We start from the raw sequence: 13,324 nt of genomic DNA, 5'->3' as shown, positions 1-13,324 counted from the left end.
AATACACATTTATATCTTTGTGCTCCATTACATGGCCAATTTTTTATAAAAGTACCATGTAGTGCAGAAAAATAGGTGTATTCATTTTTTCCTATTTAGAAGTTAATATAAGTCTTTTAACTCCAGGTTGTCCTCAAATGTGTTTTTGTTCCATATTTTCCTTTTTATTTATTTTTGTTTGATTTATCAAAAATTGATAAAGGGATATTGAAATCTCTTGTCACATTGTGTTACTATCACTTCTTAAAGCTTAGAGATTTACGTTGTGATATTGGATATTAAAGTCATTAAAATATGTAAGCTTAAAAAATAATGTACATTTATGTATGCTAGAATTTACGGAAAAAACAATAACTTTAAGCCACCTGTTGACTGTGGAGGGTCTAAGTTAGAGGAAAAAGGAATAGTGGGGCACCAAGGACCAAAATTTAGTAATGGAAATAATTTTAATAAAGCAATAGAAAATATAAAGGGGGATGAAGGAAGCCCTGATAAAATGCCTGAGGTATAGGCAGGCTGTCTAGGGTGCTCCTGGAATTGTGAGTTTAGTCTGGATAGAAAACCTCACTGAGTTAGGCCAGAGCAGTACTATTTTTTTTTAAATAGCATTTTATTGATATATTTTATTTTTATATAAACAGCAATTCCTAATCTATCCTATCTTCTTCCCCTCTTAAGAGTCATTCCCCATATCAAATAATTAAACAAAGAGGTGTAAAAAAGTTTAACCAAACTATCCAGTATGTGGACAAAGTCTGACATTGCATACACTATTCCATACCCACAGTCACCCATCCCTATATGGAAATGGGGGAAGGATCCTCCTCATCGCTCTTTAAGGGGAAACTTGGTTATTTTTAATTCCTCAGATGTTGTTCAGTCATTTTAGTTGTATCCAACTCTCTGTGACCCCGTTTGGGATTTTCTTGGCAAAGATACTGGAATGGTTTGCCATTTCCTTTTCCAGCTCATTTTTTAGATAAGGAACTGAGGCAAACAGGGTTAAGTGACTTGCCTAGGGTCACACAGCTGGTGTGTCAGAAGCCAGATTTGAACTCAGAAAAATGAGTCATCCTGACTACAGGCCCAACATACTATCTGCTATGTCCCCTAGCTGGAGCATTCAGTTATAATTCTTTTGTTGCCCTTTCCATTTACATAGTTGTAGTTGTTTTCTTGGTTGTGCTTATTTTCTGTCAGTACATGTCTTTCCCCCATCCTTCTGAGAAGTACCTTTTAATATGAAACTGAGTTCTTCTTTTTTAACTTAATAGTATTTTAATTTTTTCCAGTTACATGTAAGGATAGTTTTCAACATTTTTTTTTATAAGATTTTGAGTTCCAAATTTTTCTCCCTCCCTTCCTTCCTTCCTTCCCCCCTCCCCAAGACAGCAAGCAATCTGATATAGGTTATATATGTACAATCACATTAAATATATTTCCACATTAGTCATGTGAAAGAAAAATCAGAATGAAAGGGAAAAACCTCAAGAAAGAAAAAAAAACAAAAGAAAAAATAAAAATAGCATGATTCAATCTGCATTCACATTCCACACTTCTTTTTCTGAATATGGAGAACATTTCCTGTCCTGAGTCCTTTAGAATTGTCTTGGATCATTGTATAGCTGAGAAAAGCAAAATCTATCAGCTAATCATCACACAATGTTTCTGTTACTGTGCACAATGTTCTCCTGGTTCTGCTCACTTCACTCAGCATCAGTCTACTTGAGTCCTTCCAGGTTTTTCTGAAATCATCCAGCTCATCATTTCTTATAGCACAACAGTATTCCATATAACACAGCTTGTTCAAATTCTTTGACACCAGAAAGAGAGCTGCTATAAATATTTTTGTACACGTGGGTCCTTTTCCCTTTTCTATGATCTCTTTGGGATACAGGCCTAGTAGTGGTGTTGCTGAGTCAAAGGTTATTATGTACAGCCCCATAGCCCAAAGGGCTATGTCTAGAATGGCAACTAGATCCTGCACCCAATAGTTCTGCAATTAGGTGTTAGATTAACACATGACCTCTAATAAGAGAGTCTCATTGGCCAGCTTCAGGAAGAAGTCATTATAAATATATATATATATATTTTTTAGTGAGGCAATTGGGGTTAAGCGGCTTGCCCAGGGTCACACAGCTAGTAAGTGTTAAGTGTCCGAGGCCAGATTTGAACTCAGGTACTCCTGACTCCAGGGCCGGTGCTCTATCCACTGTACCACCTAGCCGCCCCATTATAAATCTTAAACAACGTGTCTTTACCTAATATGTCTCCTAGGCAAAATTCCCTTTGTCTTATACCAATGTCACCTCATATCCTGTGGTTAGAATAAGTACTAGTACCATCCTGTAGACCAGATGTATCAAACTCTCCCTCAGGAGTGGCTCCTGAACCAGATCAAAATGTAATTCAGAAGTGTTTAACGAAATAAGGAAAATACAGTAGGACATAGACAATGTTTATATGCAGTTTTCTAAGTCAATACATAGCAACAGGGAATCGACCTCTATTTGAGTGTGACACCATTACTGAATGGTTAAATTTAGTATCACAATTTGAGGTTTGCAAAACTTTTACACATGCATTATTTCATTTAAGCCTCACAACAACCTCTTTTTACAGACGAGGAAATTGAGGCCAAAGTGAAATGACTTGTCCAGGGTCACAAAGCCAGTAAGTGTCTGAGATGGGATTCAAATTTGTTTCTGTCTTACTCTAGTTTCAACTCTATCTATCTCTCCACCTAGCTGCCTAAGTTAAGGCTTTGGGAAATTAAATAACCTACCCATAGTCAAACCTAGTGTTGGAATCAAGACTCAAATCAAGCCCCCCTTATTCTAGGCCCTGTGTTCTTTCTATTTTACAATTCTTTAGTTCCTAAACTACTCCCTCTTTTCTGACATCTTTTTTCCTGATTTTTGGCGCCTGGTTCTCTGATCCTCACTGTCCTAATTTTGCTTCCCCATTCCCCCCACCCATGTCAATATTAATAATAATAGTTGATATATATATATGTTAACTTTTTGAGGTTTGCAAAATACTTAAAAAATTTTGTCTCATTTTATCTTCAAGATAACCCTGAGAGGTAGGTGCTATTACTATCTGCATTTTACAGTTAAGAAAAGTGAGTCAGACATGAGTTAAGTCGTTTTAACCTTTGCTCACATAGAAACAAAATTGGGTTGGAACTCAGCTCTTCCTGACTTCTGGTCTAGCGTACTAACCACTTGGCTACCTGGCAGTGTTTACCACCTCTCCTGCTACAATCCTCCTAGCCCCACAAATGACATGCTTAGGCAGTGTCTTCATTTTTCTGACTTTCTGTTTTGTGGTATCCTCTTTCATTTTTCATGGAACTCCTCTCCTGAGGGCCCTTGGGATCCAGAGACACTGACTTTCTCTGAATTGCTAAGGAAGGAAAATTGTTCAATCCACTTCTCTCATGCCCCAACACAGTTACTTTACACCCTTCAAATTTTGATAACATTTGAGTTATAAGAGGGATATTTAGGATTGGGTTAATGAAGTCAGTGAGAGAGGGTGGGGAGTTATTTTAGGACAGAGGGCTTTTATTGGCTCTTGAATCACACCACATTATCACTCGCTTCCGCTGTTAAATAGCACAGAATCTTAGAATGTTAGTGTTGGATGGGACCTTAGAACACAGATTGTTGAAACATAAACGTAGAATGTTAGCTGCAGATGGGATCTTAGAAATCACTTATCCTAAGTACACTGACCCCAACAGAGACTGAGTGATCTACCTTTGGTTTGAAAAGTAGGCAGTAACAGGACTAGATTTGTATTTGCCTAATTCCTAATCCAGTGCTCCTTGGACAAAACCAGAATTCCTCTCTGATGAAGAGGATGGCTCTGTATTCACACAATAATGGAGGATGTCAGAGAAGCAGAAGAAATCTTTAGCTGAATCTTAATGTAGTTCAGGGTAAATCTATGTGAGAATGGACCTTTTAAACCAGTCTATCGAGATTGAGCTTCCTGAAGGCTGAACTGCTCCCTTGGATGTCAATGGCATGACTTGCCCTTCTACATATCTTGAATATACATGTTCCCTATATGTTTTCCCTCACAATGTCCATTCTTCTAACAAGTATGTATTTATGGAAGTGTTTGTTATAGTTTTATGGAAGAAATTTTATATTTATACTTCTCTAACTATACTACTATATTAAATGCCTTTACTGACAACCAATTCTGTCCCCTAGCTGATTAGCAAAATAAACACACCAGTGGGCATAGATAAGCATTTTTTTCATTGAATGCAGATCTACAGAGTACCATGCAACTAGGTTAATTTTTCTAGGGATGCCATATACATGATGGTTTAACCTTGCTGTTGCTTCAAAAAACCTATTAATTCCTTTGTATGTACACTCATTTTATGACTTAGTAAACAGAATTCACAAGTTTCTGTGGCTAAAACAAAAATTCATCACCATTGGCCAACCTTCTATAACTCTCTATATTCAGCTAAAATGATTCTCAGTTGAGATGGCCAGTGCATTGCTGGTCATGCCATTCTCTCTTTTTCTCTGTCTCTCTGTGTCTCTCTGTGTCTGTCGCTCTCTCTTTCTCTCTCTCTGTCTCTCTCCCTCATTCCCTCCCTCTCTTTATTCAATTATCCATTAGATAGGCTTTAAATTTTCTTTTAAAAATCTCTTTTCTTTCTTTCCCCCATTCCTGAGAATTTAAAATCCTTTTCTAGCTTGATAGATGCTGCCAGAGGTCATGATCAGCTGCCATAGATTTTGAGAATACAAGATAACAACCCCCAACCTCCTCACAAGTGTGAAGCATCAGAGGAAGTATTTAGTGCAGAAATCATAATTGGATATAACACTTCAGAGTTCACAAACTACTTTCATATAATTATCTCATTTGATGCTCATAATAACTGTGTAATGCAACAAAAAAAGTCTACCATTTAAAATATTGTCTAAGGATTACAGGAACAGTTAGGTGGCAAAGTGGATAGAATGCCAGGCCTAAAGTCAGGAAGACTCATCTTCCTGAGTTCAAATCTGGATTCAGAAACTTATTAGCTGTGTGACTCTGGGCAAGTCACTTAACCCTCTTTGCCTCAGTTTCCTCATCTATAAAATGAGCTGGAGAAGGAAATGGCAAACCACTCAAGTATCTTTGCCAAGTAAACCCCAAAGGGGGTTACAAAGAGTTAGATATGAGGAAAACAACTGAACAACCACCACCACAACAACAAAGGATTAGAGAGGCTAAATGATTTATTAGAGGTCATACAACTTAGCAAGCAACAGAGCCAGAACCAGAATACAGATCCCATAGCTGTAAATAAATCATTCTTTCTCCTATACTGTGCTGTCTCTGTGTTTATGTGTGCTCCTATGAACATACTCCTCACCACCTATCTTCCTCCCAAACATCTCTCCTATTCTGCAACCTATCTGGGACCTCAGGGAGAGGACTAAGTCACTCCAAAGAAAATCACATTCCATTCATTCCCTTTGGATTTTTAAAAATAATAACCTGAGAGTACTGATTTCTGGGTACCACTCTGAGACCCAAGTTTTACCCTCTTTTCAAAAACAAAGCCTGGTGAATTTCTGCCAAATGCATAAACTGCAAAGGAAAATGTCTATAAGCGAGGAAAAATTTGCAAACTAGGTTGACATCTGGTGACAGCTCATGTATTAAAACATTTCTCTGAATCATTTTTTTTCTTCCAGTTGAGTCACAGTGTGTGTGTGTGTGTGTGTGTGTGTGTGTGTGTGCGCACGCGCGCGTGTGTGTGTGTGTGCCAACAATCAGCCTGCCAGCCAGCCAGCCAACACCAGGTCGGAATAGGTAGAATAGAACCTTATGGGGAATTTCAGATAAAATCTAAATGGATGTCTCCTTCTCAGTCCAATCAATAGGATTACACCAGAGATTTGAGATTCTTGATTTATCTCATGTCTTTACAAACACTAAGCTTGATTTGTATTTCTAAGCAACAGTGTTATTTACCAGTATTTGAGGAAAGATTAATTCCCATAAGATTTCCTAAACCCCTATGCCCAAGGTCCCTAACAATTCATGGACAAGCCCAGTGAACTTAAAGGAGGCGAGTCCACTGCCTTCCAAGAAAACATTGAATCTGTTGATTATAGTCTGACTCCCTGGGCTGGTTTTCAAGAGTCAGTGCTGGGCCTTCCTTGCAATTGCTAATTCCAGAGATCAGTCAATAGGATAATCAGCTCACTGTCTGCTCCTCACTTGTTGCTTGCCAAAGTCTCTTTCAGTCAAGAAATAGAGAAGCATTCTCAGTTGATGTTCAATCCTGACCTTGCTTCCCTCATAGTTCTATGACTGGTCTGGCTGAGTTTATTCCTCAAAACAAATTTATTATTTATTACTTTGATTCTTCATTCTATTGTAGAGGCTTTCAAAAGTGGCACAGACAGAGCTGTTGTAAATTGATTTTTCTTCCTGAGCCTCAGTTTCTTCAGAAAATGGGCATAATAATATTTGACTTACCATCTTCACAGGGTAGTTATGAGGAAAACAATTTGCATATGTTAAAATGCAACATGAATATGGGATATTATTTTCTAGCCCTGTTGAAGAAGTTTCATTGAGTACTTATTTATTTCTATTTCTGAATCCTGACACTGACTATTTATGATGAGGATCTTGGTTTGCTCCCATCTTCATTTTGTTGATTTTATCTCCCCCACTTTAGTCTACATCTTTATTACCACTTGCTACTACTATAGTAGCCCTTTAATAGGTCTCCCTACCTCAGACCTCTCCAAGCTGTAATCCATTGTCCACCCAACTGCCAAAGAGCTTTTCTCTGAGGACAGGTTTGACTATGTCACTCATTTGATCAATAATATTTTATGGCCCTCTATTGCATTAAGATCAATACAAACTACTTTGTTTAATATTTAAAGTCCTTTCTGATCCAGCTACAACTTACCTTTCTAGGCTATGTAACAAGCAGCAGCCTCCCCTTCCTCCTATTGGCTGGTTCCATTTTTGAGAAAGATACCCAAGCTCACCATGTCTTCATTCTTACTGATTCAGATACCTTCCTTATCTTGCTTTTCAGAATCCTTTATATTTATCCTTCTCCCCTAATAACTTTTTGATCTGAGAAGGTGGGGACTGTCTTTCTTTCTGCTTGTATTTGTATTTCCAGTGTCCAGCAAATAGAAAGCACTTAATGCTTGCTGACTTTGGTCTATCCTCGAATTTTTAAAAGGCCATAATAGAGAAAACAGACAACAGTTGTTCTGCCTGTTCCTTGAGGTTAGAACTCAGGAAAGTATGTGGAAGTTACAGAGCTAAATATCCCTCAATATATTAAATTCAATAAATATTAAGTGCTGACTACATATAAGGCACTGTGTGAAGCATAGGACATACGTAGACAAAAGCAAATAATTTCTACTGAGTTCAAGGAGATGCAACATAGGCAAAGAGGAGCCAAATCAGGGTAATTTGAGAAAGGAGGAAATACTCAACTCTGAGAGGAATCAAGCAAGGAAACAATTGCCAACAATCAGTAGTGCTGAAAAATACTACTTGGCTGCCTTATAAGGTAATGAGTTCTACATCATTAGAGGTCTTTAAGCAGATGTAGAAAATCACTAATCAAGGATATCATAGAAGGAATTCTTGCTTAGGATGCTTGAGCTATATAATTGCAGAAGTCACTTCTATCTCTTGGACCCTAATACTATCCAGGTTTGGAAAGTTTGGCTTTCCAAAGTTTGGTCTCGGCAAATAATGAAACCATTCACTGTAGCATGGAGTGGTTGTGAGCTTCAGTAGAGGGGCTACTTACTCCAATTAAATCACAGACCCTTTGATTCAGGAAATAATAATGACAATGACGATGACATCATAATTAACATATAGTACTTACTACATATCAGACACTATCTTATTTGATCCTCTCAACAATTCTGGCAGGTAGGTGCAATGATTAGCTTCATTTGACAGATGAAGAAACTGAAAAATACAAAGATCAAGTGACTTGCCCACTGTCACACAATAAGTATTTGAGATAGGATTTGAATTAAGGGCTTCCTGATTCCAGACTCAGTGCTTTATATACTCTATCACCTCAGGACTCACCAGCACCACCACCACCACAAAGACCTACATGCATACATGCACTAGAGTTTATTGAGGGTGGAAGAATAAATACTTTGCCAGATTTTCCACTTACTGCATTTGAAAGAAATTTCATACAAACAAACCCCACAAGCTTACTATTATTATTATTGAGGGGGTCTTAATGCTATGTTTTGGGTAATAGCAGATTACTTCCAGATTCCATCCAAGCCAGTCGTTCTTAAAGAGTATCCCATGAATTTTACTGAGTGTTGCTGTGAAATGTTGGGTGTTGTTGCAGATCAAAGGAAATTCATAAATAATTTTGTTTAATGTAAATTTTACTCTCCCAACATGCAGAACATGGTAAGTAGTCTATTACTAAATAAGTAAAACTCAACTATTACATATATGAAAAACCCTTAGAACATTTCAGGCCTAGAACTTACAAAGAACTGAACAAGAATGACCTCTGGTATTTTAGGGAAACTTTGCATGTAAACTCCCAATTCTTATATAGTAATGCCAAATTAAACAAGTACCTTGATTCCCCATAGTAAAGGAAGGGCACTTAGAAATGGACAAAACAAATTATTTGATAACCATTGATCTAAGCTACATGTCCAGCAGTGACACAGCTGTTGACCAAGTGTAATGAATGGGATTTTTGCCATTGCATGTTTCTGGGGCCATCTCAAAATCATGGTCCATTTTCCCTTTATGACACTCTCACTCTTAGCTGTAACTTTGATTACTAGAGAAGGTAATAAAGCTTTCTGCACACTGAGGTCCAACCCAATCTGTAACTCTGTGAACTCCCTCTGGGCCTTGGCCCTAACTATCCTCACTATAACCTAAATATAATAAAATCTACTTTGCTCAGTTATGAAAGCTGAGTGAATAACAGACAGTGCACTGGGAGATGTAGGGGAAAAATAGATTCATAGCTTGATAGGACATTTGAACTATCAGGATACATAAGAGGATATTCTTCCAGAGGTGGAAAGGGCTTCAGAAAAGAGAATGGTGGAAGAAACCATAGAGGATAGAATGTTAGAATGGGCAGGACTTTAGAACATACAACAGTAGTAATAATTAATACCAATAATAATTAATATTTATGTAATACTTTAAGGTTTGCAATATGTTTTGCAAGTAACCCATTTTATCCTTGCAAACTGATAAGTACTATTATTATGCTTTTTTAATAGATGAAGAAACAGAGAGATCAAGTGACTTGTCCATTGTCCCAGAACTAGTGTCTGAGGATAGATTTGAACTGGTCAGTCTGACTCCACAGTCAACACTGTCCATTGTGTCACCTACCTGCCTTTTCTGGGTAAAAGATGGAATATACACTCTAATAAATGAAAGGGACCTTAGAACTCAAAACATCAGATAAGAGAATTTTGGAACTATAAGAAACCATGGAGTTAATCTAATCCATCCATATGATTTCACAGATGAGGAAACTGAGGCATAGAGAATTTAAGTGATTTGCTCAGGACTATACACAGCTATATTATCAGCTACCAGCACAAGGAATGGAACCCAGGTCTAGCAAGGCCCTTTTATCTTCTGCTACCACACCACATATTGTTTTGCTTCTGACAAATCTTCTCATTACCAGGATGTTATATAGGAGAGATGCTCTCCCTGTGAGAAGACTCACAAAGAAGAGCTCTGTAAATGAAGCTGGAATTTACACTTTCTGATGGCAGCCTTGGAAACATCCTGCACGACCCTAATTTGAAAGAGAGTTATTGGATAAATACTTCTCATGTTATTCAAACAACAGCATGTCTCCAGTGCGACAGGCTCACATGTTCCAGAAATAGTGATAATAACAGCTCCATCCTTCCCCAGGGACCTGAAATGAAGCATCAGTAATGAGAGGGGGAGGATTCTTAAGTGCCCCTGCTGAAGCCTCAGTTTGCTGCAGACTTTGCAAATGGTGTCTAGTAAATGTCATAGGAAAAGTCCAGAGACTGTCTCTTTCTCTAGAAATAAAAATTTAACCAGAACTAGACCCTGTATAGTGCATGCCATCATCCTGGCTGAACCCTGGGCAAAGCAGAAAATCCAGTTTATGATTATCCCCTAAGCACATCTGTCTGATCAATTGGCAGATAATAACATTGCATGATCCTAGAGCTGTATGTAAGCTCAGAAACCATCAAGTCTGACTCTTTCATGTTACCAAGTTGGAAACTGAAGCTCAGAGAAGGAGAAGGAATTTAAAGTTTCCGGTGACAGTGAGTTGGTAGCAGAGATGGGTCAAGAATAATAATTTCCTGATTCCAAATTGTACTGGATTGGAATTTAGGATGGATACGTGTTGGAGATAAAATGTTTTAAACATTCTAGAGACACAGTTTCTGGGTATTTAATAATGGTATTAATAAGGCTAGCATTTTCTTAATAAAACAAATGATCATTTGTCTGTGTCTCTTGGACCAAAGACAACTCATGGTGGTAGGTTTATATACCCTTCAAAGAGTAAGTATCCCTGTAGGTTCCAATCAACTCTGATTAGTTAACAATTAATGAAAGAATGAATATTATGACAAGTGAGCTTATTCCAGTGAGGGTCTTGAGATACATGACACTGAACACCCAAATCTTGGTCAAAGAGACATCAATTTCCATAGGGTGGTCCACATATTCTCAGACCTGTCTGAGTAAACACAATGAGCACAAATCCACCCATTTGCCTAAACTTAAAATTTCTTTACTGTATTTGATTAGATCTTAGCCTGGGTAAGTCTTTGCCCAAGATTTCCCACACTGGTTGATTTCTGGATGAGGAACTAGAAAAAGGAAAAAAAAATGGTCTTAATTTGATAATTAGTTATTAAACACAAGAGATAATCATTTCTCTCAAGGCGAAAACACTTCCTGGATGAGCAACCATGGGGAAATGATTTCTTCTCTCTGAATCTCCATTTCCTCACCCATAACAAGGGGTCAGTTTTCCTCAAGCATTCAGAAGGAAGGCAGTCATGTATAAGAGCAATTAGTCATTTTCAGCTTTGCCCCAGAGAGCAGAGACAGGAGAAATCAGAGGGAGTTACAAGAGCTGCTTGATGTGTGTATATGTGTGTGTGTGTGTATATGTTTGTGTGTATGTGTGTATGCATGTTTTCAAGGAGAGATGTTAATAATAGTTAGGGATCTCCCAAAGTCAAATGTGTTTCTTAGGAAAGTAATGGAGTTCTGCTTACTGAAGGCCTTCAAATAAAAAGGCAAATGATCATTTGTTGGGTGAACTGTGTAGTACAGAGACTATTTCATATACAAGTTTGACTATATGGTATCTAAAGTCTCTGAAATTCTGTGATTCTGTAATTCTGGGATGATAAATACTGGCACTACTCACTAAAAATGATATAAACATAAATTATTTTTCATTCAGCTACAGAATGCCACTTTAATCAGGAATTCCCTTTATCACATTGGCCTGGTTGACGAATTATCTGGGAACTCAGGGATTTTAGAGAGAAATAATATTAATAATATCACACGTGAATGACATCCATGGTTTCCCCACTATGGGTCCCCTTTTCCCTGGCACAGATAATGAACATCCCCAGGCATTCATGTGTTTTATGGTTTGTTGAAGTCAAGATAATTTATCACCTGGGGATGAACTTTGTGGTGATGAATCCCTCCAACCTTAGCTAGGCTAAGCTACATGAGACTAGGCTAGGCCCTAATTAAAGCCTTTCCTACATTAGTAGGACCAAGCTGGGAAGATAGAATGGTGTCAGTGGTTCATGCGTTAGAGCTAAGAGAACAGATGTTTAGAGACTTTCCTATGGTTACCTGGCTAGGAAATGTCAGAGTAAATGTTTCTGATCTGTATCTAGGTCTTATGACTGGATTTGGTATCAGAAGGCCACCTGGGTTCAAATCCCAGCATTCTTAATGGCTACCTTTCGGGTTGTGGAACAGTTACTTTAGTCAGGATGTCAGTCAGTAATCATTTTAAAAGTACTTACTTTGGGGCAGCTAGGTGGCGCAGTCAATAGAGCACCAGCCCTGGCATCAGGAGTACCTGAGTTCAAATCTGGCCTCAGACACTTAACACTTAATAGCTGTGTGACCCTGGGCAAGTCACTTAGCCCCTCACTTAAAAAAAAAATACTTACTTTATACTTGGTACTGTGCCCCAAACTGGGCATACACAGAAAACAAACAAACAAACAAAAAAACACAAACCAGGCCCTATATTCAAGAAAGCTTACCTTCTAATGGGGCTTACATCAACTTTCTGGCTCTCAGTGACCTCCTTTATAAAATGAGGGGGTATGACTATTTAATCTACAAGATTCCTATCACTAATCCTATGACTTGGTAAAGTTTGTGCTCTGACTGGATTCAGTGAAGCATCCATACATGCCATGATAAAAAAGCAAAAAACTTTAAGGAAGGTCATTCCCATTTTTCCTATAGAACATAGCCTTGAATGTGTACGGGCCAAATTTAGCACAGAGAGTTAATTGGGTGGCTTGCCATAATATTGGGGTTCAGAAAATAATGGGGGACCTCTAGGTCCAGAGTTTCCTCTTCTCCAAACTGCCTCTTTTCCAGTTATATCTCCCAGACTAATAAGGAAGGAGATTAACAGCCTCTTTTTCACAACAAATCAGGTTTTATTAATGGTAAACATTTACACCACATGTGGAGTTAATAAAGCTAGGCACAATGAGAAAGGGGATAGAGAAAGTTAGAATCTAATCTCTAGGGTAAAAAGGCCCCCGGTACTTAGAGTAAGCTCTACTTCCTCAGCTACTCAGAACAGCTTTTCTCAAATAAAATCTGACTCAAACCCCAAACTTGTTTCCACCTCAGCTGGCTTAATGAGCCAGCCTTACTGGAAGGAACACAAACTCACCACCACCAGGAATCTGCAGTTCTAAGGAGGATGAGCTTTGTCGTGTCTCCTGGTTAGGTGTGAAGACCAAACACACCAGCTCCTCTCTCTCTCTCTCTCTCTCTCTCTCTCTCTCTCTCTCTCTCTCTCTCTCTCTCTCTCTCTCTCTCTCTCCACCTTCTTTCCACTGTCCCTCTATGAGAGTACTCCCCCTCCTTCCTGCCTCTCTCACAGGAAGGGTGGTTCTTATCAATGCTGAGTCTCCAAATGGTTTAACGTACCCCCTAGGCTGTCCCAATTATAATTTGGCCAGGCCAGTGTGGGCGTGGGGGAATGCTTAAATTGGGG

This window comes from Dromiciops gliroides, chromosome 1 (assembly GCF_019393635.1).
Source record: "Dromiciops gliroides isolate mDroGli1 chromosome 1, mDroGli1.pri, whole genome shotgun sequence".
NCBI lineage: Eukaryota > Metazoa > Chordata > Mammalia > Microbiotheria > Microbiotheriidae > Dromiciops > Dromiciops gliroides.
The sequence above is the reverse complement of the archived record's forward strand: the minus strand, read 5'-3'. Positions refer to the sequence as shown.